Genomic DNA, 27,211 nt, shown 5'->3' on the forward strand with positions numbered 1-27,211 from the left:
TAATATGATTAAAATATCCTACAATTTTAAATACAGGCACATTAACATGGGTGGAGGGGGAGGGAGCGTGGTTTTACTTATCTCCAGCATTTCACCCACATTACTTATCTCAGATGATGACCTCTTCTCAAAAATAGTCTTGTTAGGCCAGAAAAGATCATTTCCATTATATGTGTAGTTGATCCCTGTCCCCACAAGAGCTCTGATCTTTGATGAAATCTGTAATAGTAGAAAAGCAGCTTATGGAAGTAATTCATGTTACTGACAGTTCTCGCTGCCTCAGATTAACCAATCACTAATATATTTTAAACAGTTATTTCTAATTCTATAATTCGTTCTTTTTGCCTTTGATAATGATATTATTTTCTCTGTGTAAAGAAATAATAAGTATTTTATTGGTCATTTTATGAAAATTATCCTCAGTATGCTATATTTTTCCACCTCACATATTTTGATTGGAAATTATTTCAACCAGTATTAATGATTAGTTACATTAACTGGTATTTTGTATCAAGATCATAGAATCATAGAATCACACAGGCTGGAAAAAAATCTCTAAGATCAACAAGTCCAACTGTTAAACCATTACATGACACATTCAAGCGCCATCTAAGTTCTTTCCAAGCTATTCATAAAACAAGTAAAATTGAGATTAAATTTAATTTGAACCTCAGCCACATCAGAATATCACATACTAAGTATTTATCTGATGTCAAACACACATTTTCCTTTCATCTCCAAAAACAGACACTCCTGTTGAAATTATCATCTAAATTATCAGCAGCATATTATATCACATCAAGTAATGCTAAAGTTGTTTATATTTGCAAATGTTTTTCCTTTAAAGTCCAATAAATAACCCAGTTTCAGAATCCTGAGGGAACTGGCTGAGGTAGTTGCCAAGCCTCTCTCCATCATATTTGAAAAGTCATGACAGTCAGGCAAAGTCCCCAGTGTCTAGAAAAAGGAAAACACCATTGCTGTTTTTAAAAAGGGTAGAAAGGAGGACCTGGGGAACTACAGACCTGTGACCCTCACCACTGTGCCTGGGAAGATCATGGAACAGATCCTCCTGGAAGGAATGCCAAGGCACATGTAGGACAACGAGGTGATCTGAGGCAGCCAGCATGGCTTCAGCAACTTCAAATCGTGCCTGACCTGTCTGGTCACCTTCTATGGTGGAGTGACTGCATCAGGTGACAAGGGAAGACTAACAGATGCCATCTGCCTGGACTTCTACAAGACCTTTGACACAGTCCCACATGACATCTTGATCTCCAAACTGAAGACAGAGATTTGAAGGGTGGACCATTCAGTGCGCAAGGAGTTGGTTGATGGCTCTACCCAGAGAGTTGTGGTCAACTGTTCTATGTCCAGGTGGAGGTCAGTGTCCCTCAGGGGTCTGCCTTGGGACCAGTGCTATTGAATATATTTTATCAACAATATAGACAATGGGATTAAGTGCTTCCTCTGCAAACTTGCAGACGACACCAAGCTGAATGGTACAGTCATAACAGAAGGAAGAGATGCCATCCAAAGGGAGCTGGACAAACTTGAGAAGTGGCCCATGTGAACTTAATGAGGTTCAACAAGTCCAAGTGCAAGGCACTGCACGTGGATCAGGATGATCCCAGATATAAGCACAGACTGAGAAAAGAACTCATAAAGAGCAGCCCTGCAGAGAAGGACTTGTGGGTTCTTTTGGATGAAAAGCTTGACATTAACCGGTAGTGTGTGCTAGCAGCCCAGAAAGCCACGTTAAGAGAGGTGTAGCCAGCAGGTCAAGGGAGGTGATTGACCCCCGATTAGTTTTTTTGTTTGTTTATTTGTTTGTTTTTGGCATGAGTTCACAAAGAAATGCAAAATCTTTGTTATTATAGAAAAGATCCTTGCATTTCTGGTCTTACTGTGGCCAGTTCTCAGGCTTTAAACATTAACCTCATTTCAGGATACAAGGAATTCCTAGATGAGATTTACAGCCACATCTGAAATCTCCATCCAAGTCTTATCTTAAGACTGGAAGAAACTAATTTTTCTGCCTTGCACAATCATAGCCCTGCCACAATCTCCTTGGCACCTTAGACCACAATAGTAGCAACCAATAGTGAAGTTTCATGCAGACAGATGTCCTGCTCTATTTATAGATTAAATTTATTTATAGATTTCTGCACCTGGAGAAGTATCTGCAGAGAGATTAGAAGTATTTGCTGAGAAGGCCTCTACCTAAAAACAGCTGGGATGAGTTTGCTTGCAAATACACTTCAAAGCTTTGCCCAGATTGATTGCAGTAAAATATATCAGCACTCAGGTACAGCCACCACTTTCAGAATGATGGATGAAAAGTTCAGAAAATGGTTTTTTTTTTCATCATATTACCCAACCTGGGTTCCAGAGTCCTGGGACAATATCTTGTCTGCACAAAGAATGTACGCGTGAAGACATTGCGACTTAAACTCAAGGTATAGCAAAAACAACAAAGAACTTTTTTCTTTGTGTTTCATAACTGATATATTTTAAAACTTATTTTAACTGTGAAAGCAGATTTAAATTACATTTATATTGCTTAATGTTGCTCCACAAAACTTTGACTGACCTAGGCTTCTCTTTCTTAGGCAGGAGATAATGCCCTGTTATGAGAGAAGAAGAACATTATAAGGGATAAATACAAGAAATGAACCACAGCATAAATTCTACTTCAAAAGACGTGACACTTTGGTTTCCTATTATATTTTCTCATTCTTTTGCCTAAATCATAAGATTTATATGCCATGCAACAAATTAACTTCAGCAATATTTTGGATGCTATATCTATCCCAGAAAAGGGTGAGGAAATAAATCAGACACCCTAGATTTATATATTCTAGTCTTACCATTCAACCTTCTCTGGCTTTCCCCTAAAATCTATGCATGCAAGCCCCAAAGAAATATGAATTTCAGCTCCTTACAAGTACGGCTCCTCCTTTCCAACACACTAGTTCCTCCCATCCCCGCTAAACTTTCTTTTTGTTCAGCTTCCACCTTTCAGCCCTGTTCAGATTACAAGATTGTGTTTTCTTCAACTCATTGGTGATTTTGTTTCGGATAGGAATTTTACTCACTTTCTTCTTCATTAAACCATAAAGAAAAGTGCAAGAAACACGATACAGAAGTAAATCCAACACAGAGATATTCTGTAGCCATATTCCAGCCTGAGGTAAAAAAAAAAAAAAAAAAAAAAAAAAAAAAAAAAAAAAGATAGAGATTGGCAGGATTTGGGAAGTTAAATCCAAATCTGTTGCCTTCAAAATCTGTAAGCAACTCTTCACTAATGGTCAAAGCTCTTAAATCACCTGAAACTCTTTTGACACCGAAGGAAACATAAAGGAATGACGTTTAGGGCTATGCTTTGAAGAATAGGGGGTGCAACTATACCTCCACCTACTAAAGTAGGTCAACTGCCCTTTCACAGTGTTGTCCAGAGTTAGAAAAGCAAGAATCTCGTCCTAGGATTTATCCAGACAGTCCAGCCCTGACCAAAAATGTCTCTGAGGCTGCTTCCTAAACTGTTAGAAAGGGCATCACTGGAATTTCTTAGACTGCAGCCAGAATATATCTCACCAGGCACTCCAATAAATTATATTAGGCTTTTGTTTCTCCACTCCCTATCACAAATTCTATTTTAATTGGTACATTTTGACTTTGCTGAACACTTGAAGACAGCATTGCTCTGCAATCCCTAGAGCACCAGGCAAAACAAACAGAATTTCAAACTTCTCAGCATTCCTACAACATCACACTGCTATAACAGCATCAGTTTATCTTCTTATTTGGAAGATTTTCTCGAGTCATTAGGATTGAGATCAGGGGGCACACTTATGCTCAGCAAGATTTATTCACTGGCAAATTCTGTATACGTGCAAATTACCCAATCTCCCCCCCCCCCCCCCCCCCCCGAATTACAATCATCTGTTAATAGCTCAGGGACACATGAATTAGTTTACATCTTTTGACTGAAGAGATTATTAACATGGTGAAAGGAAGAGCATAAGGGATTTTATTAGTGGAGCCAGGGTTTCCAGATGAGATAAATAGAGAAGATACCAGTAAGAGATACAAGAGCTTGGATTATTAATAGTGGTACTAGTATGACTTGATAGTATTGATATTAAACCAACCAACCACCTTCAGAAACTTTATTATATCTGTCTTCAAGTTCATCACTTATTTTCTTCACTCTGTCCTCAAATAGCCTTCAATACACAACTGTTTTCTTATAATCCAGTTCTTGGGTGTAATGATTGTTTTTTCCTCTTGTATTTGGAAAAGTGCTCAGGCCCTTCTAGATGTAGTCACAACATAAATAGTTTTTATCCAGACTGCTGGAATGCCCACTCAGTGTGTTAGCTGCATGTTCAATCACCTCTTGTTCTCTTCCAGGGATTGTCCCATATTTCCTGGAGTTTGTTGCCAGCAGCAGGGGAGCATCTATACAATCAGATATGCAGTTTCAGAAAAGCAGATTGTTTTCCCCTAATTTTTCTAGGGAAATTAGATAACATTTTTAATGAACTCACTAAAACAGGCAAGCTACACAGAATCTACCAGCAATAAGGCTGTGTGCATTATGCAGCAAGACATGATGCAAACGCAAGTATAATAAACACTTCTAGAGAGGGCTGCCTGGTGAAGTTGTGGTGCAGCTGCTAGCCAAGTGACCCTAATCTCAGAGCAATCACAGAGTCCAGAAAGCTGAATTCATAACAGTTATGCGTTCAGAGTTGGGGAGACAGAGTCAGAAAAACAAATATTTCTTCTCATTTTTAACATGGGATTTAAAGTACAAGACCTGGTTTTAAATATCAGACCAGGTTCTCTCTTTCCCTTTTGCTTCATCTTCTTCAAGTTGGTATAAATGTTACTCTACAGAGGTGAAATGAAATTCCAGATGACTTCCATGAAAAGATCTGTTGAATAAAACACATCAAAAATCTGGTTTCCTGAGCAGTCTTTTCCTTAAATTTTCCTGTTGTAAAAGAATGGAGAATGTTACTCACTTGGCTGTATGAAGCCCCTTAAGAATTTCAACAGTAAGACAAGAAATTAATTCAGTGACAAGTTCTGGCATTAATGCAGAATATCTACACCTCTAATTAAAGCAGAATTACTCCATTTTTAGTACAGTATATGTGACTTAATTATATTCCTTGCCAACTAAAAGGTACATAGCTAGTAAGAAATAACTCACAATTACAGTCTGCGTTTCCAAGGAGAGATTTGTAGACAATTTGTTAGGAAGTGAAACAAACATTTCCCATATTAATAGGTCTTTTCTCTAAATGCATGTATGTGAAAGTTTTGTACACTCCAGAGACAGGGGAAAATCATACTGATATCCTTACCAACTTTAACTTATTTAGTTAAAATACTTTTATACAAAAGATATATATTAAGAATTATTAAGGATAATCTAAAAAATTAAGTAATTGAATAGTTTACACCTCTCTCACTACCCGGACAGTACAATAGTCACCAAGAATCCACTTCCACTCAGAGCAATAAAACTGTACTTTTAGAGTAATCTCTGCTAACAAGGCTATATAAGTAGACCTACCACTGCTTTACTATATCATTTGGGATTTTTATATACCTTCCTATATAATGCAAAAATTAATACAATGACAACATACTCTGTGTGTACAGAAAGTGACCTATCCAATTGTTCAATAGTCAACTAAAATTATTATTTCTAAGACATAAAGCAAAAATCACAAAGAATGTGTTTAGCCTGTATTATTCACAGACCTTGGTCAGGTTTCATTTCTGCAAATGGCACCTTTATTTCCTACCCCAGGGAACTCTGTTTTTCTTTTTTGTTTGTTTGTTTTGTGTTGTGTTTTTTGTTTTTGTTTTTTTGGCATGTCAGCTAAACTGACATAGTCCAAATTCACATCAAAAGTTCACAAGATTCACCTACAGAAAATAAATAAGCACTGCTATCATGGCCCTAGGAAGTTATAACCATAGCTTTCTAAAATTACATAAAACAGCACTTACCAGTGCTTTCCATTTGGGGCTCCCAATGAGGTTGACAGGGATGTAACAGAATCTTTACAATCTCATTTGTAACTGAAACAAGTAGAAGCACAACAAAGTCTTCATCTACCCTTCTCTGTACTGAAGAGAGAAAAATAACAAGCCTCAATTTTCTTTGTTTTTTAAGGCTACTTAAAATTAGAGATTACATGGATCACCAAATACTTTTAGAATCATATTATAAAGCTTTATGATATTTAAAGAATGTAATTTGTTGTATTCTTTCAAGATGGAAAGAGTTCTGCCTGTTTTCACGTATTCTGATTTTAAATCTTTTTATTCTCAGCTTGGAACAGAAACACTTTTGTTATTCTCAGCTGGGCCCAGCCCCACAAACATTTCAGCTCTGCCTTCATCAGATGCAGATCACACCAGCATTTATCGCCACTAATCACCACTCCCTCTGGCACTGACATTATCCTGGGGAGTTTCCTATTCACCTGACATCAATTACCCTAGACCCTGCTGATACTTAATTCATATCATCATACTTAATTAATCATTAACCCCTTCACTGCAGTCACGGCTCCATCATTTGTGTTCACAGCATCTGCAAAATATTAAGGGCATTTAACTATATATTCATCGTGAGCTCTTCCTCCAGAGTATGAAGTATATGTGAAGTATGAAGTGTACATGGCTATACACTTTAGCCATGTTTCAGAAGAGTATCATACAAATATGTTAAAGAAATAATGTTCCTGATCCATAAACTTAGCAATTGCATGTCTGCCCTTCAGTTGTCTTTAGAGCCATTTCATAAAATTGTGTTTTTCACAAGGATATCAGAAGTCCTGCCTGATCACTTAATCAGGACAAAATGTTCATGACAATTAACAGAGCCCATTGAGGAACACCATGTTTCAAAAATATTAAAATAAATAAAAAAGGTTAAACAGATATAAAGGAAAAGACCAAGTTAACTGTTTTCAGCTCACTCTAGGAATCTGCTGATCATGATATTGATAGAGCTTGGTGTCTAAAATATCTGAACAAATACATGAGGTGAATCCACAGCAAGCTATGCATCTCTGAGAATATTTTCTATTCATAGGTGATATGGTAAAGAGGGATAGTCTTTTTTATGTAGAGCCTAGAATTCTATTGAGCTTTAAAAGTCCACTTACTTAGACTAATATTCCATCTTTCCTTTTCATGGGAGACATATAGCAAAAAAAAAAAATACTACTGTGTGTGGAGTCTTCAATGTAGGACTCTAAGCATACTGTAACAGATGCAGTGAGGCTGAGGAATAAAACAAGTACTGAGGATGGGTCATTTCAGGGAGCAACCCCCTATGCAGAATGTGCACAAGTAATCCACTCCTGTCAGTGGACAAGGATTATCGGACAAGTATTATTAGAATTAAATCCTGTGGTTCTTTGTCATATCTCATAACCTCTTTTTATGTTTTTCTTTTAATTTTAAGTTTGAAATGAAGGTCTATGAAATTACATTTATCTGAAGCAAAAGAGACAAGGAATTAATACAGAGGATATATTAGTGGATCTCAGGTTAACAGCAAATCTGAAGGTTCATATTCTTCGCTTAAACCATTGGAAGACAAATAGCACACCACTGATGAGATGTTTCTGAGGTCTTTGCATTCTGCTTTTATTTTGTTTTGCTTTTAGATTAAGAGAAAAGAAATATTTAAAGAGCTGAGTATCTAACAAATCTCATTTCACAATCATCAAGAAAGAGGTTAATGAGGTTTCAAAATACAGTTAAGTGGTACCACTATCACAGGAGCTGTGAATGTTTGTAAAAGATGCACATGAAAGAAGACCCATTTTAAAAGTATGGAAGATTCTCGCTTTCATTTCTTCTTCTAGCGTGGTAATGTCAGAGAGATTTTTAATTTTTTATTAGAGGTGCAAGGTAAAATAGAACAAAGCCAAATTTACTTGTCTCATATCTCCACTGATCAAGTTGCAGAGATCAATTAATTAAAAAAAAAATTAAAAAAAAAAAATAACTTTTCTTAATATGTATTTCTCTTAGAAATATCTCTAGCAAATACATCAAAGTTATACATCGTTCTATGCCAGACTGAAATCAAACAGTTCTACCTTGTGGCCAGGCATAATACAATCATATCTATAGATCAATGCCTATTACTTCACTTTGAAAACAAAATAAAACAAAAAATAAACAAGCATTCTATTCACTCCGGTCTCCTAGAACTAAGAGCACCAGTTTTTACATTCTTACAAAGACCTGTAGATCCACATGGTAGATCAGAATATTACTGATGGAAGATCACCTCTCCCGGTTACAGTCACGAGTGCTATGTTTACTTCAGCAAACTATGTTTTACTTTAAGTAAGTAAAGAACTTGACTAGCATTTCCAAGGAAAAGTGCATTATTGAAGGAATAGACAGAGCTGGTTTATTTCTAGCAGTTGGAAAGAGTTCAAACTCAGCCAGTTGAGAGAAAATTTCTTCAGCTAAATGTTTTTTGTTGAAATTTTCCTAAAGAATTTAGCCCGAGGCAGACAGCGAGTATGGAAAATTTCAGTCCAAGCAGCTGAAGCATGATGAAAGTATTAGAAATTGAAAACGGGATTTTACCATGAGATGTGTCAGGCAACTTTAGTAACAGTAAGTGCCCCCCTCTAATACTGGTCTGCTTAAAGGCACCAGTGACTGCTATTAATTCCAGACCTGGCTGTAATGGATAGTGTCCTCAAATCCTCTTCAGGTTAATTGAAAAAGTACGTCAATGCATTTATAGAGTCTAGTATCAGGAAAAACAGAACCTTTTCCCCAAACCAGTTATCCCAAAAGTAAAGGCTGAGCAAATACAGGCTTCAGTATCTAGGGATTTTTCTTGCAGCTGGTTGTGTATATACCTAGTAGATGTTTCATACCAAGGACTGGGTATGAAAAATGGTGATTGTCAGTGGGGAAAAAAAAATAATAATAATGTATGGAGAATTGCTTATGAGGGAGCAAAAGGAAAAGATCTTTTCTGGCATGGGAGAGGATTGAAAAAGCTGTATCTGTTCTGCATTTGGTTAGGACCATCATTTTTTCTCTTATCAGAGAAAAGTCTCTGATGTTCATTAATGGGATACAGACCAAAGAGAAAATGTATAATAATTTATGCATAGTGTTGTGTATTTATTTATTGTTTCTATTTCCCTGGATGTTTAGAAATCATTACATAGATTTCATAAATCTGTTATATTAGCTTTCACTTTAATATTTTGATAGCACTGCCTGGACTTGCTTCCTCATAATACCTTGGTCAGACAAACTATTTTTGAATGGAATTAGTCTCTGTAATCTAGAATTATAGCAAATTAATGCAGAAAACTCCATTTCTTGCATCACAAAAATTCTGTGTTTGTCTTTACTGTTTATAGATTGTCACCACCCTTCCTTATGTGCAGTGTAACTCAGGATAAGTCCTTGTGTCCTTGTCATCAAAAGTAAAAGTTATACAAACAATAATTTGTTGGATTAAAATGCATTATTAATTTATGATCTAGCACATTATTGTTTACTACTGACAGTAGAAACTCCATTATTATAACTAATAAGAAACTGAAGCATGATAGATAATTGGATGGCAATAGAAGCTTTAACTCCTCATACACATAGCACAGTGCAGACCTTACACATAGCACAGTGAAGACCTACACAGCAGTTACAACCAGCCATGATTATGATGCAGCCATCTGCCTGTATTGTTCCTCCTACAAAAATTGTTTTCCAATACTGGTTAACACTAGTTCTCTCTGGATAACATGCTTGCCGTCAACCTAATACACTCATTTCATCTTTAAGCAAACCACTGACTATTCCTCTCCTGTAAAGTCCCCTCAAAAAACATTTCTTGACCCCCATTGCCGGTTTGGGCTTTGGTCCTTTGTGGCCAGACCACATGTCTCCTGAGGATCTAGGGCATGGTCAAGAAACAGGCCTCATTGAGTTGGAAATTTTTTGATCTAGCTGAAAGCAAGGTTGTGAAGAAGGCATGAAGCTCTAGAATAAAAGGGCAATTTGGCAAGCTCTGAAGTAGGAGCTTATCTCTCTATTCAAATAAAACATGTCATTAAAGGAAAAAAAAGGTGTCTGACAACTTTATGTCACTTGCAGGACTATTGTGATAAGGGACATCTCTGCCCCAGAAAATGTAAAATCTGGTGATTCCCTTTTTAGAGAAACCATTTTTATAATTGGCTAGAATAGATCTAAAAATTTCTGTGAAACCTATTGCCCATTTCTCAATCTAAAATAATCATACTATAAAATCAGTTTCAATCTAATCTAAATAAAATAAGATTTACTTTAAATTTGAATTAAAATTATAGTCTCATTGCTTTACAGTCTTAAGACATCCAATTTAAAATCGGGGACTTTTTTCTGCAAATATTAATATGTGTCTCATTAACCTACCTTGATCGTGACAGCATGAAGTATAAAGATTTTCCAGAAATATTAGGAGAATTTAATTGCCACTTTTGCTATTCCTATGGACCACTGGGAGACACTTTTTCTGGATGGCTCTGAAACAGACTGAAAAACTCCATCTAGATAAAGAAAATCTCTTCTAGAGGGATTGCCTGAAAGACAGATGGACTAGCACACTCTTTTGACTGCTATTGTTGTCTGACAGTTGACGATAAATACGGACTAAAAAATAAATTTTAAAGTGACTTTTGCTTACCAGTTGAACAGAAAATAGCAGGCTGGTATAGAATAGAAATAGTAAATGGGAGGCATACGTGGGTTTGGAACTGTAAAGATCCCCTGATAGGAGTGGGCAAGCAGTTTCATTCCAAGTCCAAACAACCTGAACTCCAGCTATATAATTATGTTTGGATTTGGGTTTTTTTTCTGCCCGTAATATTTTGTTTGGCTTCTGGACTGTTTGGAAGTTAGAATTTCTTCTGCTGCCTATTTACTTATAACATTCAGTGCTGGCAAAGCTGATGCATTTCTGAACTGTGGAACACTCTAAATTCCCAAGGATACTTGAATACCATCATTGTCAGTAATAAAGTTTAGATATTGTGGATAATAAACGCAATTTCAGTAATGAGAGGCTCATAATATATCAGTCTTGTGTCTTTCTGCTTTGTTTGATTGGGAGCTAATGGGTGGGTCAGCAAGTATTTGCTGTGAAGTAGCAAGCATTTGTCCTAGTTATTATGGAGGTACAGTAGTGTCACTAATAAAAATGATTCAATGATGATTCAATGCTCTGCTAGCTTGCTGTGGCCTAAAAGCAAGGTTTCTCATTTGCAGGAAATGCTAGTTTGCTTGATATTTGGTTGCAAATTCATATCTACTCCAAAACTTTTTAAGATTTCTTATGAAACACAAGACCCAGAGCAGTCCAATGTTCCTATCAGAGAAAAAATCATTGTCACCACCAGAATTATCTCCTATAAAGTAAACGCTTGCGTTGTATTGCATATTCAGAACACTATTCAGGACTGATGAATTCAAAGGAAAATAAGATTATACGGTCATACATGCATGCCAAATTTCCCTCTTTGCTTCTAACAGGAGGGGAACGACTGTCCCACTGCTTCTGTATGTGGCAGGTTATTGCAACTGCCTGACTTTAGTTGATCCCATTTCCACTAATTTATTGTAATGTTTATTTACTAATTGGTTGGTCTTCATGCCTTAATAGTTCTTTCTCTCATGCCATCTTTCATACCAGATGTCCCCAAAAGCACCCTCATTGCTAATGCAGAGTCCCTGTACTTCCTTTGAGCTTTGCACTTATGACACACAAACTTCAAGCAGAGTCTCTACCTGCAGTGCTGACATTCCAGTTTTTCCTGGGTAGGACAAGAATTGCTCCTGTATGAGTGACTCAGCCTTTTCCTTATTGATTACTTAAATATCAATCTAAATTTTAGAATGGTATGATAAGATAGATCATAAGATAGTGGTATGACATAATCTGACTTACTCTGCTTGGTACAAAGCTGACCAAAAAAAACATAATAAAAGCACATATTTTGGAAAGACTTCAAAACTTCAGCCAAAGATTCCCAGAAATTGGTTCAGCATCTCCTTTGGTAACTGTCCTGATCATTTCTACAGCTAAGGATATGCATTTTAGTATAAGTCCAACTCCAGATATTTCAACCCCATTTTAACCATGCAAAGTTGGATGTCTTAATAAAATGTCAGTTTACATCAGACCAGACACCCTACAAAAAAATCAGGTGGTTCTTTTAGAAAACTGAGATGGGTTCTATGGGGACCCATTTTATTTAGTCCAATGTCCTGGTTAGGAAGACTGAGGGAACTTTTCCAGGACATTACACAATGATCGTTCATTAAAAGACTATAAAGATTCCTGACAAAAAATGTTAGAGGAAAAAAATTACTGCTGGCTTCCATGCTGTGTAACCCCATGCAATGTTGTAAAAAAAAAAAGAACTCAAAACTTGGCTTGCACAGAGTCCAGACCTTTTATTTTGGCCATTGCTTATTAGTCACTAATATAATTAAACTTGTCTCAAAGTTTCCACATACAAACCCCATCTCTGAGGGGTTTTGATTCAGATGTAAATTTTTACTCTAGGGTGAAATTAAAAAAAAAAAAAAAAAACAAAGGCTTATCCCAAGAGCAAATTTTAATATTATTAATTTAAATATATGTATTATATTTTTTATGTTAACCTATTAAGCTCTTTGTATCCCCAACACCTTATATGCCTGAAGTAAGTTACAAGAGGAAGTTCTATTTATGGCATGCCTAATCAGCGGTAACAAAATTCATTCTTGCCCCAGTGATGCCTGATGCTCTGGGTGCCAGATCACATCTGACCCCACACACCAAGGGTGTTATCAGTACATGTGTGGCTATTTAACTCAAATATGCATGTAGATATTCAATCCAACATCGCTGACCCAGAGATGAAGGACCTAAATTCAGTCTCCTTTTTAGCTGTTCAGACTCAGTGGCAGCTTAGGGCTCTTTAAGTCACCCTTGCTGGAAGGCAAGCACCTACAACATTGAGAGGCAGCCTGTTCTCAGTGGTGGCCCTCAGCTCCCACTAAAACATCGTAAGAACCTTTGGAGGGTTTCAGCACACACACAGGAATAAGTTTCTTCATTGCAGTCAAGCAGCTTTTCCCGTAGCTTTGGCAATTGAGTTGAATTCATAGCAAAAATTTGGAGCCAAAGCTTTCCACAAAGGTGAGAATCTCAAGTATGTTATGCAGCTGCTTGCTCACTTGCATGTACCACGTGGAAGCTGGGAGCTGCTGACCAGCATAAACACAAATTTCTGCAAATTTTCAGGGTCTTGCAAGACTGCAAGGAACCCTACTTTTTATTATTATTATTATTATTATTTTTCTTCCCTTATTGTAAACACAGGTTTAAAAAGTTTTGCTAGACATCAAATCTTATTTGCATCTATTGATGATTGTTGTCTAACACTTTTTATATAAAAATTGCAAAGAAAACCTAAAACACAAATTTTCTTCAACTTTGTATGCACAGGCATGCATGGTTCAGCTGTGCTTGGCCATGGGCAGGAAGCATGAGTATCATCTAAGCCTGTATCCCTGGGGCAAAGGACAGGCTGGGAACACAGTCCAGGGTTGTGGCCTCATTATACTATTTGTTACTGACACAGAATCAAAAATTATAAGCTGTAGTTAGGTATTTCAGGGTACTCACCCTGATGTATGAGAAAGAAAGAAAAATTCTTCATCAGATCATGGTAGCAAACTAAGGAGGGAAAAGGCTTTCTTATTCTTTTGAGCTTTGTTTATTTTTATTTTTATTCCTATTTCTGTGCATTTTAATAAATTATATCTGCTGTCTGCAAAGTAAAACAAATACTTTTAAATTTGTGGTTCAACCATTGATTTTTAAAATAAGCATTTTGACTTTTTAGTTTTGCAGTGCTCCAGTCACCACTTCCCAAGCAGTAGGTACCCAACCTGGTGTGTTGACCTTCTCTCTGTGGACAGGCTGTGTAAAGAACTTCTCACCCTAACAGTGCATACACTGAATTGCTCCTCATGCAACCAAGGTTCATGTTCATAAGTATTTTGACTCCTACTTATTGCATTAAATGTAATCTAATCTAAATACCTTTGTGGATCTCACCTTGCACATAGGGTTCAGTATATGTTTAGTAAAACACATAGCTCTTTTTGAGTTTCAGGAGCTTAAATCCCATTCACTGGTAAATATTGACCTTAAGCATGTGTGTATGGTGCTTATGGAAAAAAAAAAAAAATTACTTTTTCATCCAGTGGCTTACCTCTGTTCACTTTTTGAGGACCTGCAGTAACTAGAGCATACCTGTCAAATTCTCAGTTTGAAGGCCTTAATGTAAGGAAGATATCGTTATTAGCATTAACTAAATCCTTAGCTTAAAATGCAGCTCTGCAGAGAACTTCTTACATACCACACCTTTTAAAAGCTTCAGTAATGTCTAAAGCATGTTCAGGCTTGTCACTACCTAGATCCACTTTTCACAAAGTTGCCTAATGTTTGAGAACAAGGTTTAAACATACCAAGAAAATATTAAAGTCAGACCTTTAGCAATATTTTTATGCATCCATTTTTCCAAGGAAAAAGTGATTGAACTGTATAAGCTGCCCCTCTTCCATTTTATTGTAAGAATTCCCTGGTGCCGTTAGTTCATTCAAAGCCAGAAGTATCACTTTACACAGTTTTTCATTGTACTCAGGGGAAGTATATGGAAATTTTACTGCAATAAGCTACAAATGGGGAGTTGGACAACAGCCAGTCTGTATCCTTCTCATGCCCTCACAGCATTTTTTTAAGCATTCAGTGTTTTCCACAGTGTGTAGAATATTTATCCTGCAAGGTTATTATATTTGTTTTGGAGATGTAAAATATTGTATGCCTTTAACAAGGATGCTAAAGTTGACATTTTCTTTTCTTTTTGCTTCAATAAAGGTTCGTTAATGGAGTTTTAAAACCCTCAACATCAGACTTTTCCATAATGTGCAACTCTTGCATTTTCAACTTATTCTTTTACAAACGGTCAACAAATACTGTTCTGGTGTTATACAACTTGATTATTATTACATCTCTTGCACAAATTGTTAGCATACACAACATTAAGGCACCAGTTGGCTTGACTGGGTGCTTCCAATGTTTTTTCTTTGCAACTTTGCAAACAAAAAGAGGGATAGCTAGAACCATCTTAGAACTATCAGAGGAAGATTGGATACCATATTATGAGTCTACTCAAGGACTGAAGTATTTAAGCCCATAGGCAAATTGCTGATTCAGACTTCTCATGGCATCTATTAATAACATACAGGTGACATGTTTTTATAGCAGGCTAATGTTTCATCCTTTGTATACTGAATATGTACATGAACACATTGCAGACACTAAAATAACTCCTTAGAGAGTGGCTACTCTACAGAAATAGAATTTTATGACTAAAATGGTCATATATTCCATAGAAACAAGAGATTGATGATTTCTTCCCGGTACATGAAATTCACTCTGGAGCAGAAGCCTACACAGATTATAATGAAGACTTCGTTGTCAGAGATTTCAAAGGTCTTAGGTAGAAACTATCTCATTCACTTATGCATTAGATATCTACTTGTGAGCCAGATAATGTATCTGCCTTTCACAATGAATAGAAAGAAATTGGTACTCTAAGATCACGATTCAGCCATCCAACTTTGAAATTAACTATAGGGTAAAACAATTAACAGTAGAGACCCTATTAACCCAGTCTTTTCTTTGACAATAAAGTGGCACTAAAGTGGCTGGTTCTGATATGCCTTTCTATACTGTAGATTTTCAAATTTAGAGAAGTAAATACAACACTTTGCACCCCACAGCTGCCAATGTGGGGGAAGCTCTCACAGGTGTGTAAGAGCCCTAGGTGCATGAGTTTATTGGGAAACAGAGATGAATAATAAGGCTAGTGGAGTGATTGCAGGAGGCATTATACAGCATATAAGTAAGCAGTACCTGCCTGGAATCAAAAGGTATCATAAGCCTCCTACAACTTTCATATATACCAACCCAACACTTTGCTCAGGATAGATGCAAACTCTATGAAAAGCAATAGCAAATCTAGTTGGCTTTAATGTGGGCAGGATCATAGTTTGAATTACAATCAGTTCCTGGAGATCCAGTTTCCAGAAGGTAACTAATACTTTTATGATCTAATATGACAACAGCAACAGGATCCCATCACTGATGTCTTAAGAAGAAGTGAATGAGAATAATACCATGATAATTAATTACTAAAACAGTGAGTCGTTACAGATCCAAGCCTAAAATAAAATTCACCATATCGCTTTATGTAATGTATCCTACAAAAAGTCATTTAATCTTTCCATGGCTCAGCTCTGTATCTGTTCAGTAAAGGTGCAGTGTTCTATTTCTCTCAGCTTCTGTAAGGTTAGAGAGAGAGTTGTCATTGCAAAGACTCTATAGTGACTTGCCATATATCTTTGCAGTACCTGGTACAAAGGCAGCTCAAACAGGATCTCCGGGTAGAGTTGGAATACAAATAATAGTGTGCAAAAACATACTTAATCAGAGTAGGTTCCTCACTATTAAGATGGATACATGATGTTAGAAATATTGTATTCACTTATTTCTAGAACATTGTTGCTACTACATATTTCCTGCTGCTTCAGTGTCTGCAGATGATTTCTTAATTTAGAGGCTAATAGCAAGCATATTTCAGAGTGAGAATTCATGCTTATGGTTCTGTGTTTCTTTTCCAGCATTTGATTAGCAACACCTAAAATTATACTAGGAGCTATATTTCCTGCATCTTTATACAGCCTTAGAGCTATCATCACCACCAGAGGGGACACCAAGTTTTTTGTATAACTACAAGATTAACAGGTAGGGAAAGAAGGAACAGATTTTCAGTTATGTATATAAAATAATATATTGTACATTCCATGTTTATTTTTAATATGAAAGAAGCATTCTGTAAATGGTACAAGATTTTCACCGTTACTTTCCAATACAGCACTGCCATACGTAAAGTGTTTTACCACACCAGTCTGTATGCACTCATTCTTCATGATGATTCCTCAGGAAGATGTGAACTTTTGACCTCCCACCTTCCCAACACAAGTTCTATTCATTACAAAAAAAAAAAAAAAATTAGCTTACACACACATGTACACATAGCACACATCTTGGTTGCAAAAAGTACTTGATGTACTAATTTCTCAGGTAGGCAACTCCAACAACCAGAAACTTTTCAATAATTACTATAGTCTTTTCTTAAGTTTCTTCTTTAAATAAGATTTATTCTCAGATTTGTAAAATAAAACACTAAATATTCATTCAATGTGGTATGTCATACTTACGTATGTCATCAATCCAATTCTTCATATTATAAGCTCCCCCACTAAATAAATAAATAAATAAATAAATAAAAATTGACATAAATTTAGCTATTTTTTTCCAGGGATTATGATGACCTCTTATTTGTTGAGAAGTTTTGTTTTTCACTTCACTTGAAACAGGACTCTTTTTCTTTTATGTGGCAAAGGCTATCAGGCAGTTCTTAAAAAAAAAGTAGAAAAATAACATTCTTCATATTTGTCACTGAAAGTCACTTCTAAGAAAATGGGCCTTTAATTTCCATTGACTTTAATAAATTGATCACTAAATTTATTCAAAACCAGTTCACTTTCTACACCTTAAGATTGGAAGGAAGAAGTAGTAGTTGTTAGAGCAAAGAAGTTGAACATTGTACATTGTTAGAGCAAAGATGTTGAACATTGTACATGTGAATTCCATTTATATTAACGAAAAGATTATAGGTTGCCAAACAATAACTTTATGAAAAAATAGTATGTTTTTTAAAAGAGGAGATATAACAGTTTTTCCATAAGGAAAGCTCTGCCTATTAATTTTGTACTGCCTATTTAATCTTCTTCCCTTTCACTGTACTGTGTACCTGGGTGTAAAGTGAAAAATAAAATGGATGGAAAACAAACAAATATTTCATTCTTCTAGCCCCCTGACAGTGACCCACTCCCCCTTTTATAAACAACAGGAAATATCAACATTGTGAAATTATATCTCAGATGGATTGATAATCCCTAATATGTTTGTTGCTCTTCCAGGTTACTACCTCCTATCAAGAAATACGCTGTCTTTTCAAATACCTTATATTTCTATCCAACCCTACATTCTGGCTTCAGTGCAGTGCCTAGGATTATCCAGATAATCCTAATTATCAACTACACTCAATCAGAGTTAGTTAAAAAAAAGGGAAATAAAGCACTTTTTTTCCCCTGTTATTTTACCCAGATATAAAATGGCTTGAAATATCTTGGGGGGGGGGGGGGGGGAATAGAAAAATAAATAAATAAATAAATAGATAAATAAATATATATATATATATATATAACGGACTTGTAGATGCTAAACCAAACTTCAGATTTTTTCAGAATCTTTGAAGATAGTAGTCACTGAGTTAGAGATTTTTAAAGAAATCAATCAAGTCCAAAAAATAATAATAATATTTTAATTAATATCAAGTTGTATTTCATTTTTAAATAGGCTTTTTCTCAGAGATTGTAAAAATATCCACAGACAACCAGCTTTCTATTTTCGTTTGTGTAGTACTCTGTTAGAAAAATGTATTCAATCTGGAATATGATGTTATGGTTGACTGCACCTACCACTTAAATTTTTACGTCCTTGTCTTTTGGTGTGTGATTGTCATACCAAAGTAAGCACCTGACTTCAAAATAAGATTAAAACTTGTAAATTCCAGTCATAGACTTCACTTTCTAATGTCAAGTTGAACACTAACGTTACAGTGATGGGTCTTGTTGCTTAGTGTAAAATACTCTGGGTCAGTGTAACAATTGGTGTTAGTAATTAAGAAAAGATAGCACAAGTTTAGCCAAGAAATTTGAAGCTAGTCCATGCTAATACCCCATCTACCACTTTTCTTGTACACGTTTCTACTCCAAGACCAGCCAAGTGTGACTTTAGCATATTATGTAGCACGTTAATGTGGATTACCAACATTTTTAGATCCATATAATTCTTTGGTTTACTGAACTGAGAATCCTAAGGGTTACAACTTCTAACTTCCCCTAGAACAAAAAAAAAAAAATAAGGTGATCCACACATAGGATTCAATCTACCAAGGAATATCCAGAAAGCTTGTTGCTTCTCCATTACATGTGATCCATGACACTCACGTTGCTTGAATATCCATGAGTGACCTCTCTCTTACTTCCCTCCCTGGCTTTCAGAAAGTGTCCTTTCTATAACTCTGTCCTCACAACTATTCATTTCCAATGTAGGAACTCGTTGCCTAGACATTTTATGTATTATCTCAGTCAATGTCTGCACCAGGGTGAAAACTCCCTTTGGAAAATTAGAAACTAGAATTCAGATTCTGAAGCAACTCAGGGTTCAATTGCCCAAGTCATTATGTAGAGCTGGATTGTAGACTTTACTCCTGTAAGTTTTACTTTTATGAAAGCTGCAAATCATTTTTTTTCTAGTTGTTGTTTTGTGAAATACTGCACAGAAGCATGCAAAAGAATAATAAAAAATAAAAAATAATTTAAAAAAAAAAAAGACTATTACAATCAAATGCAAGCTGTAGATGATTAACCCTGATCTCATAATCTATTACCTAATTTGTTGGTCATTACATGTCAGATGTGAGGACTCATTATCCAGCAGTTGGGTCTGATGAATAGGTAGGCATTTAAAGGTAAGTACAGATGGCTTTTTAAGCATGGTCTCTGGTATCAGAGACACCAAAGGTCAATTAGCAATATGACTGCAGAGGCAAGATAGTGGTGATGTGAAAAGAAGTTATTACCTTCTTAGGACATAAGGGAGCCTTTCCTGCTAAAGCATGGTAATCTATATAGACAGGATGGCCTACGTCAGAACAAAGGAGAAGTAGTGCCTTGAAGCCTCAGGACATCATTTCCCTTGTTCTCAAACTCAGTACTAAGCACTTGAGGCAAGGTTGAAATGTTAATGCAGGGGGTAAAGAGGGTCTCCCTCATTCTCCAGCTTGTCTTTCAAGGGATCTTCTCCCAGATTTCCATTTGAATTCTGGGGAGGAGATACATCAATACAGCCTTTCAAAAATAAATGAGGCCACAGGCACCCACTGACTGCACTCTATTTAAAACTCTCTTGTAATACTTTGGTTCAGCCAGTCTATATGTTCTTGTACTGTGCAAAATCCCTACTGAGTAACAGGCAGTGCTACTTAGAGAGGTGCCAAATCATCACTGCAGGGATCCTGCAAGTCATTGCAGACCAGCGGGTGACTACAAACTACCAGTAATGATCAACTAGATATGTATAGACCTAGATATTGATTATATAGGTATATAGATGAGATACAGTAGAGAAATCAAGACGTTACAGAGATAGAAATATAGGTAGAAACTAATGGTGATACCGACAATAGTAAAATCTGAGAAAAAAAAAATAAATATGTCTGCAACATTCATCTTAGTGAGAAACACCAAAGAGTAGTGACTCATGCGCTCATTTACAGGAGCTCTGAGACTATAATCTTTCTGTAGTGAGTAAATGGTTAGTAAAAGCAAATGGTGCAGCCTGCGATCCCTCTATGTACTGAAGAATTTAGGAATGCTAGGTTCAAATCCCTTCTCCAAATCAGAATAATTGGAAAATGACTTTGAAACCAAGCTTCCCATATGAATCCACGGTGACCAAGAAATAGACAACACATCCACTTCCAACAGCCATTTTTCGTGCAACTGCACACAACATGTAGTTATATGAGGGTTTATCCTTACAGGTATACTTTTCTCTCTAAAAGGGCAGATTGCTGCCTAAAAGACCTTAGGACTTTGTTCTGAATTAGCAGGTTCTGAGTTTCAAATTTCAACTTATCAAAAAAATCTTGTTATACCTATTTCAGACAATGCACAGCCCTAAGGTTAGGCATAGCTGAAGGCATTGATCTGGTACATACTGAGTTGTATTCACCCCACTATGAAGTAAAGCAGCATAGGGAATTCTTTCAGAAAGGTTGGAATATTTTTCAGCTCACAACAAAAATTCTTGAGATTTTCTATGAAAGGATTTTTTACTTAAAATTAATAGTCAGTGCAATTTCTGGAGTCATCAAGCAATATATAAACCAGGTGGCCATAGTTTAGTAGAGTAGTTTCTTCCTTTGTATGTATTTTACATATCCAATTTGAATCCAGTGAGTCTTCAACTCCCTTACAAATGAATCTGATTATGTGAAATACTTCTGAGATTTGGGGTAAAAAATGATAGTGTTAATTTTTGGAGCCTAATCACAGTTTGGGATTGGCAAAAGTGAGTATGAATTTTCTTTCTTTGCAGGGAAAGAGAAGAGTTTCTTACATGCATGTATACACAGTGAGGAAGATTACCATTGCAATGCTAATTGCAGGCAATATGGGGTACAAAACAATGCATACTAACCAAAGCAAACCAAACAGAGAAAAGTTATAAAACCATTTTAAAATTCCAACACTAAAAATGGACCTGAGAAGAATAGCATTTAACCTTCCCGCATGAAATTCTAGGGTTTTGAAGATGAAGGTTCTAGAAGCGGAAGATGTTCATCATCAACAGATAAATGAATTCACTGAAAGCAGTACAGAAGACATTTCTGTTGGCAACAGGAGGGGGAGAAAAAAAAAAAAAAAAGAAAAAAGAAAAAAAAAAAAAGGTATTATTTTAAGCTAAGCCTTTTCTAAAACTCAGTAGCTGGAATAAGTTCTATTAATGTGTTCAGAAGGAACCTGGTTAATATCACATTCTCAGTCACAGATGCCTGCATCATTCTAATGTAAAAGTGATATATACTATTTAGTCTGCAACTGCAAATGATTATAGTTTCATTTGCTTTTTTTCTAACTGCTAACATGCCAGGCCATCCCAAAGTTCAGTGTCAAGTGTAAACTGTCATCCTTACTCAATGGAAAAGATAGATACCAGAAAGAATGACTTATGTCATTTACAGAGTTATCCTCCAAAATTCCCTATATCTTCCTAGCAGTTATGTAAGCACCCAAGATTAGATGAATGATGTTTAGACAAATAAAGTTAAATGTGAGAGAATATACAAAGTCCTCTACCTGCATGGACCTGAAAATTTCCTTGAATTGCATTAGCATCAGTTAGCAAAGGTTTTGTGTACTATAGGAATTAAATCCTACTGTTATCAGAAAGAGGTTAAAATCTTTATTTTTGATCAAAAGAATATGTTTCTTCTTTAAAAAGGCAAAACAGAATGACTAAAACAGAAAGACTAAAACCCAGAAGAGGGGTTTTACATTCTTTTACATTCTCCAGCTCCTACCAAAACCTCTTCACACCTGAGGCCAAATACACCCCTAGTAACAAGGAATGGGTCCTGTCTGTAGGGTCAGGGGTTTGGGGAGAGGAATCCATTCTTCTGCCAAGGGCAAGAGTGGTGCTTTGCAGGAATTGTTTTGCTGCTTCTCCAAGCAGCATCAGTGCACATACCTACTATTATTTAGAGAGAGTTCCCACACATAGAAGTATCTGCATAGATGGCTGGGTGACTAACCTAGCCATGAGAGCTACAGACAGAGAAAAATACAGAGCTCTTGTCCCACTTTTGGTGTTTGACTTTATGAGATTTGAAGAGATCGTCTTACAGATGCCACAATTTTCCTTGCTTTTAAGCAAATGACTGCCCATCCTCTTGGTTCATCTCTCTATTACAACATTCTAAGGCAGAAAATAATACCCTATGGACACACAGGAAGCTGCTTGTTTGCAGTTCTGTTGCCACTAAGGCTATATATACCTCCTAAGGTAAAACTTGTCCTAGCTTTCCTGTTTCCTACTGCCAGTGCAACCTGAATCACAAGCAGCTCTTCAGGCATTTAAGCACTCCTGCTCCTCATACGGGAGGAGTTTTATCTGAATATACTTAGAGTCTTTTTGTCAAAGTCTAAATACAAGCAATTTAACAAATTTTATTTGTAGAGTCCTTCAACAAATACTCTATAGAATACATTGGAGGTACCTTCTGCCAATTTTATGTATAGAAGTGAAAAGTAACAAAAGGTTATCATTTCTGCTTAGTAAACCCCATGTGTGCCTGGCAGACAGCAAAGCAGAACTTTCAATGGTTCTGAGAATGGTTTCTCAGATATGGTCTATTTCTGAAGAGGTTGCATGTTCTCACGAGATCATGTGTTACTGACATTTGTCCGTCTTACTGATTTAGAAGGCTTTATCACTTTCCTCTCTTGAAGCAATGACAAACACTTCCTAGAAAGATATATTGCTCCTCTATTTTTTCTGATGTTTAATTTAATTTTAAAAATATTTTTTTTCCACTAGAACGAAGTTTTGCAGCTAATTTCGAAACTCAGATGAAACTCATAAGGACCTCATTCTGAGATTAAGTCTCAATTCCTCATATCTCCCCATATTATGCATCTCTGGTCTTCATATACCTTCATGGGCACTGTGTTTGTGTACCTGAGGGTTCTCAGTGGTTTGCCAATTAATCTAACAACATTTTTAGTATTTCATGCAGCACACAGTATAAGGGATTTGATAAAAACTGTTGTCTAAAACCTACTGATTCCACTGAGAAAATACATTGACTTGATTGCTTTTCCATGGGATAGGATGTAATAGGGAGTTTTTCTTTGCTGAAGAAAAAAAAAAAAAACAATTACCTCAATTCCCACACTCCATTTTCTCCCATGCTCTACCTTTGGTTTATTAACTCTTACTTCCCCAGCATGTCATTTCCTTTGTTCCTTTTTTTTGTGGGTCACTTCTCTCTCTTTCCACTCTTTTCATTATCACATCACATTCGTTACGATTTTGTTTCCACTTAAAGAGTAGCTGTAAGCAGATAGAGGTTTTGCCAAGTTTGGAACCAGACACCCTCACCCTAGCACACATCTGTGAATAAGATTTTAAAAGAATATTCCAATTTATTAAAACTGGGATCATTTTAGTATTTTTCTACTAAATACTAAATATTTTTCTACTTTTCATATATCATATAAATCTGTGATTTTAAAGGTGTTTTGGTGGAAGCTGCCAACTCTCATTCTGTGATAATTCAAGTAGTTTATATTTTGTTGACATTGTTGTTAAATTAGATCTTTATTTTAAAGGGTTTATTCTACCTCTTTTTGAATTCAGTGATATTTTCCAACCAAGATTTCTTAAGAGATTCTTGCCAGGAGGTTGTTTAATTCCCCTGTGATTCAATATGCATTCCTTCTTCTTCCCAGCCTACCTTTTAGGCTGTTTTTATAAGTTTTCTAGATACTCAAATGTGCCCATCATTTATCTATGAACCCTTTTGAAAAATCCATACTAATAGATTTCTCATCTACTCTGTGCTTGGAATTGTCCAGATAAAAAGAAATTTGCTGTTTTTTAATATAATTGTCAAGAGTCATCTCTATTTTTCTATTTCCTATATTCTGTAACAGAGGGGATCTTACAATCTTATGCTTTATAGTGAGGAGATATTGACACTAGTCAATGTTAAATACCATTTCCAGTTTCCATACACATTTGGAAATCTGTCACAACCTTGATTCATATTTCTATTGAACCACTACATTTCTAGCACCCTGGGAAGTCTGGCCCTTCATTTTCTTAATGAAATGGATATACGCAGACAAACTGTCACAGCATGCTGTATGACATGGAAAAAAATAACATAAGCTAATGATCATAGGGAAATTAAAGTCCCCTTTGATATCCAGTCAGATTCTTCTTGTTCGTGTAGATGGTAAGAAAAGAATGTTTTGTCTAACATCAGTTGGTGTTTTGGACAGTAAAAAATGAAGAATGGAAGTGATCAAATCAATCCATATCAATTTTCCTTTTTTTTTTCTTCTAATAGGATTATTGTGCTTAGTAACCAAAATGAAGGTCAGTTAAAGCACACAGCCCTACATTTAACCTTATCTTCTGTATTCTTGAAGACAAGCTTCACGTACAATTCAAGGCACCAAAGGTAGTGTGGGATAACTTGTTCATGCCCAAGATGTTTTTGGTTTTTTTTTGCAGCTTCATTTACTTCTCCACTGTTTGCTTCACAGTAGATGAAGCCTCACTTTCAAATGAGGAAAAGAGTGAAAGACTTATAGGGCAGGAACACGGACTGGGAGATGGGTGACATGAGTCCAGAGAATTTGGCTTATCTTAGTGATTTTAGACCAAAACATGGTATTAAATATATATTATTAATTCTTATTAATTAACTCTTCTCATTCTCTCCATTTTACTCCTTCCAGGTAGAGTAAATATATATTTCTTCAAAAGCATGCTCATGACCCAATGCACAATGTCTTCTAATTTCAAATGTTAAAATTTTAGTGTAGTGTTTTTCATTTCTTTCTTTAAATCCTAGAAAATTGTCTGAAATGTGTACAGGTATTGTTCTACCCAGGAGTAAATGTATGTGATTCCATATGAGGTTCTTATTCAAGAATACAGAATTACTCTACTGAGTAACTGAAGAATACTTCAGAGAAAGAAAAATATACATTTCTAGTTATCTATCTAGAAGCTCATTTACATTGTCTCTTCAGGTTAGAGGAACTAATAAAGAATTTATGATTCAACACCATGTCTGAGTTTTGAGTCCAATTCCTCATGGAGTGGGTTTTTGGCATTTTTTTTCCTTCTGCTACCTAACTTTTCCTGACGGGTATTTCCCCTGGACTAACTTTCTCAACAGTTATCCTGATTTCCACTGATTGGCATAAAGACTGCAGGAGGAGGCTCTTAATTGTTCTTTTAACAACAGCAGCTTGCTCTGGTAAAGCATCAAGTCTTAAAATCACACTGAATATTACAAGGATTTTTAAAGAAGTTTACAAGAACAGACCTAATTCAGAATGTGAATGTGAGTACAGAAAAAGTACGGAAAGAAAAATGAGGTAGGATACTTTATCTGATTTTCAGTACTCTGTGGGTTCCAAATTGAGAATAAAAGAGACCCACAGTTGGAGAGAGCTGACTTTGTGGGAGGTCTGAGTGAAATAGCCCATAGCAGAAGGCAGAAGCCTTTCAGGAAATGTATCCTTCCATCTGCATTAACTCTTGCCTCTCTTGAATTATTGCTATTAAGCTCTCTAGATCTGGTCACTGATAAAATGTGCTTCTAAAAGATTGTCTTGTCCAGGACCATTTCAGGAATGGCAGTGCAAGCTGTTGAAGGCTTTTGCACATACAATGGAGCTTCTGTGAGAAATATATGGTATAACACTGATGGCATTTTAAAGTGCCATTTAGCGTCAGAGTAAAGGTTTACACAGCATACATAATATATAGTTCTGGTTGCTAAATGTCTGCTGCCAGTGCTTCCTGATGTTAACAATGGCTGCCATTGTTTAGTCAACATAAAATCTTTAGAAATATAGCTGTGGAATTCTTTCCTCAAATGCAAATTGAACAGCCCAAATAAATACACAGAGCTTTAGTTGACATATGAAATTCCCATTAGGATTAGAGGAAGCTGAAGAGTTTTGTTAACATGGCACTCAGTACTATTCAGAGCTGGTGGCGTAGTTGGACATTTAAAAATACTCATCCTGGACTGATTCTGTTCTCCTAAACTCAAGCTGTTCTCCTTAATGGCCAGAACAGAAATTACTCAGTAGCACAAAATGGATCTATGAGTCTCTCTCATGGAGAAACTCCCTTAAAGTTGCCCTCTAAAACTAGACAAATTACTTTTTTTTAATTGTCCCTGTGGTTTGAACCCTCAAGGTTTTGTTTTTCACACATCTTGCTTTCCAATACCTTTTCTAGGTAATCCTTTCAGACAGAAAACACCATTTTAGCTTTTTTTTTTTTTTTTTTTTTTTTTTTGATCTGATACCAATTCCTTAAACTTTACATCTAAAAATCTAAAAGGATTCCTCTGATTTGTTCTTTTAAAGATCTCCCACATCCATCGCTTGCTTCAGGCTTTTGATATTCAGCAAAGAAAATTCCCTTGGGTAACAAAAAGTTTTCTTTTTTATTTTTTTTTTCATCCCCCAGAATTTCTTTCAGATTTGGCCAAGATATATTGTGAATAAATGTGATCTGGAATCCCAGTTTTGATTGAAGAGATGGTAGAAGATAGAGGACAAAGGAGGAGAAATTTAT

At 36.0% G+C, this 27,211-nt stretch overlaps 1 long non-coding RNA gene across 1 annotated transcript; it reads right to left on the minus strand.

Moving 5' to 3' along the window:
* Positions 1-3,847: 3,847 nt before the first annotated feature.
* LOC311431518 lies at positions 3,848-6,387 on the minus strand. The gene is made up of 2 exons (XR_014689504.1): positions 6,034-6,387; positions 3,848-5,002 (listed from the first exon to the last, which is right to left on the minus strand). It is a non-coding gene; the product is annotated as an uncharacterized lncRNA (long non-coding RNA).
* Positions 6,388-27,211: the final 20,824 nt, after the last annotated feature.

The sequence above is a fragment of the Aythya ferina genome (genome assembly GCF_964211825.1).
Source record: "Aythya ferina genome assembly, chromosome: 2".
Lineage (NCBI taxonomy): Eukaryota > Metazoa > Chordata > Aves > Anseriformes > Anatidae > Aythya > Aythya ferina.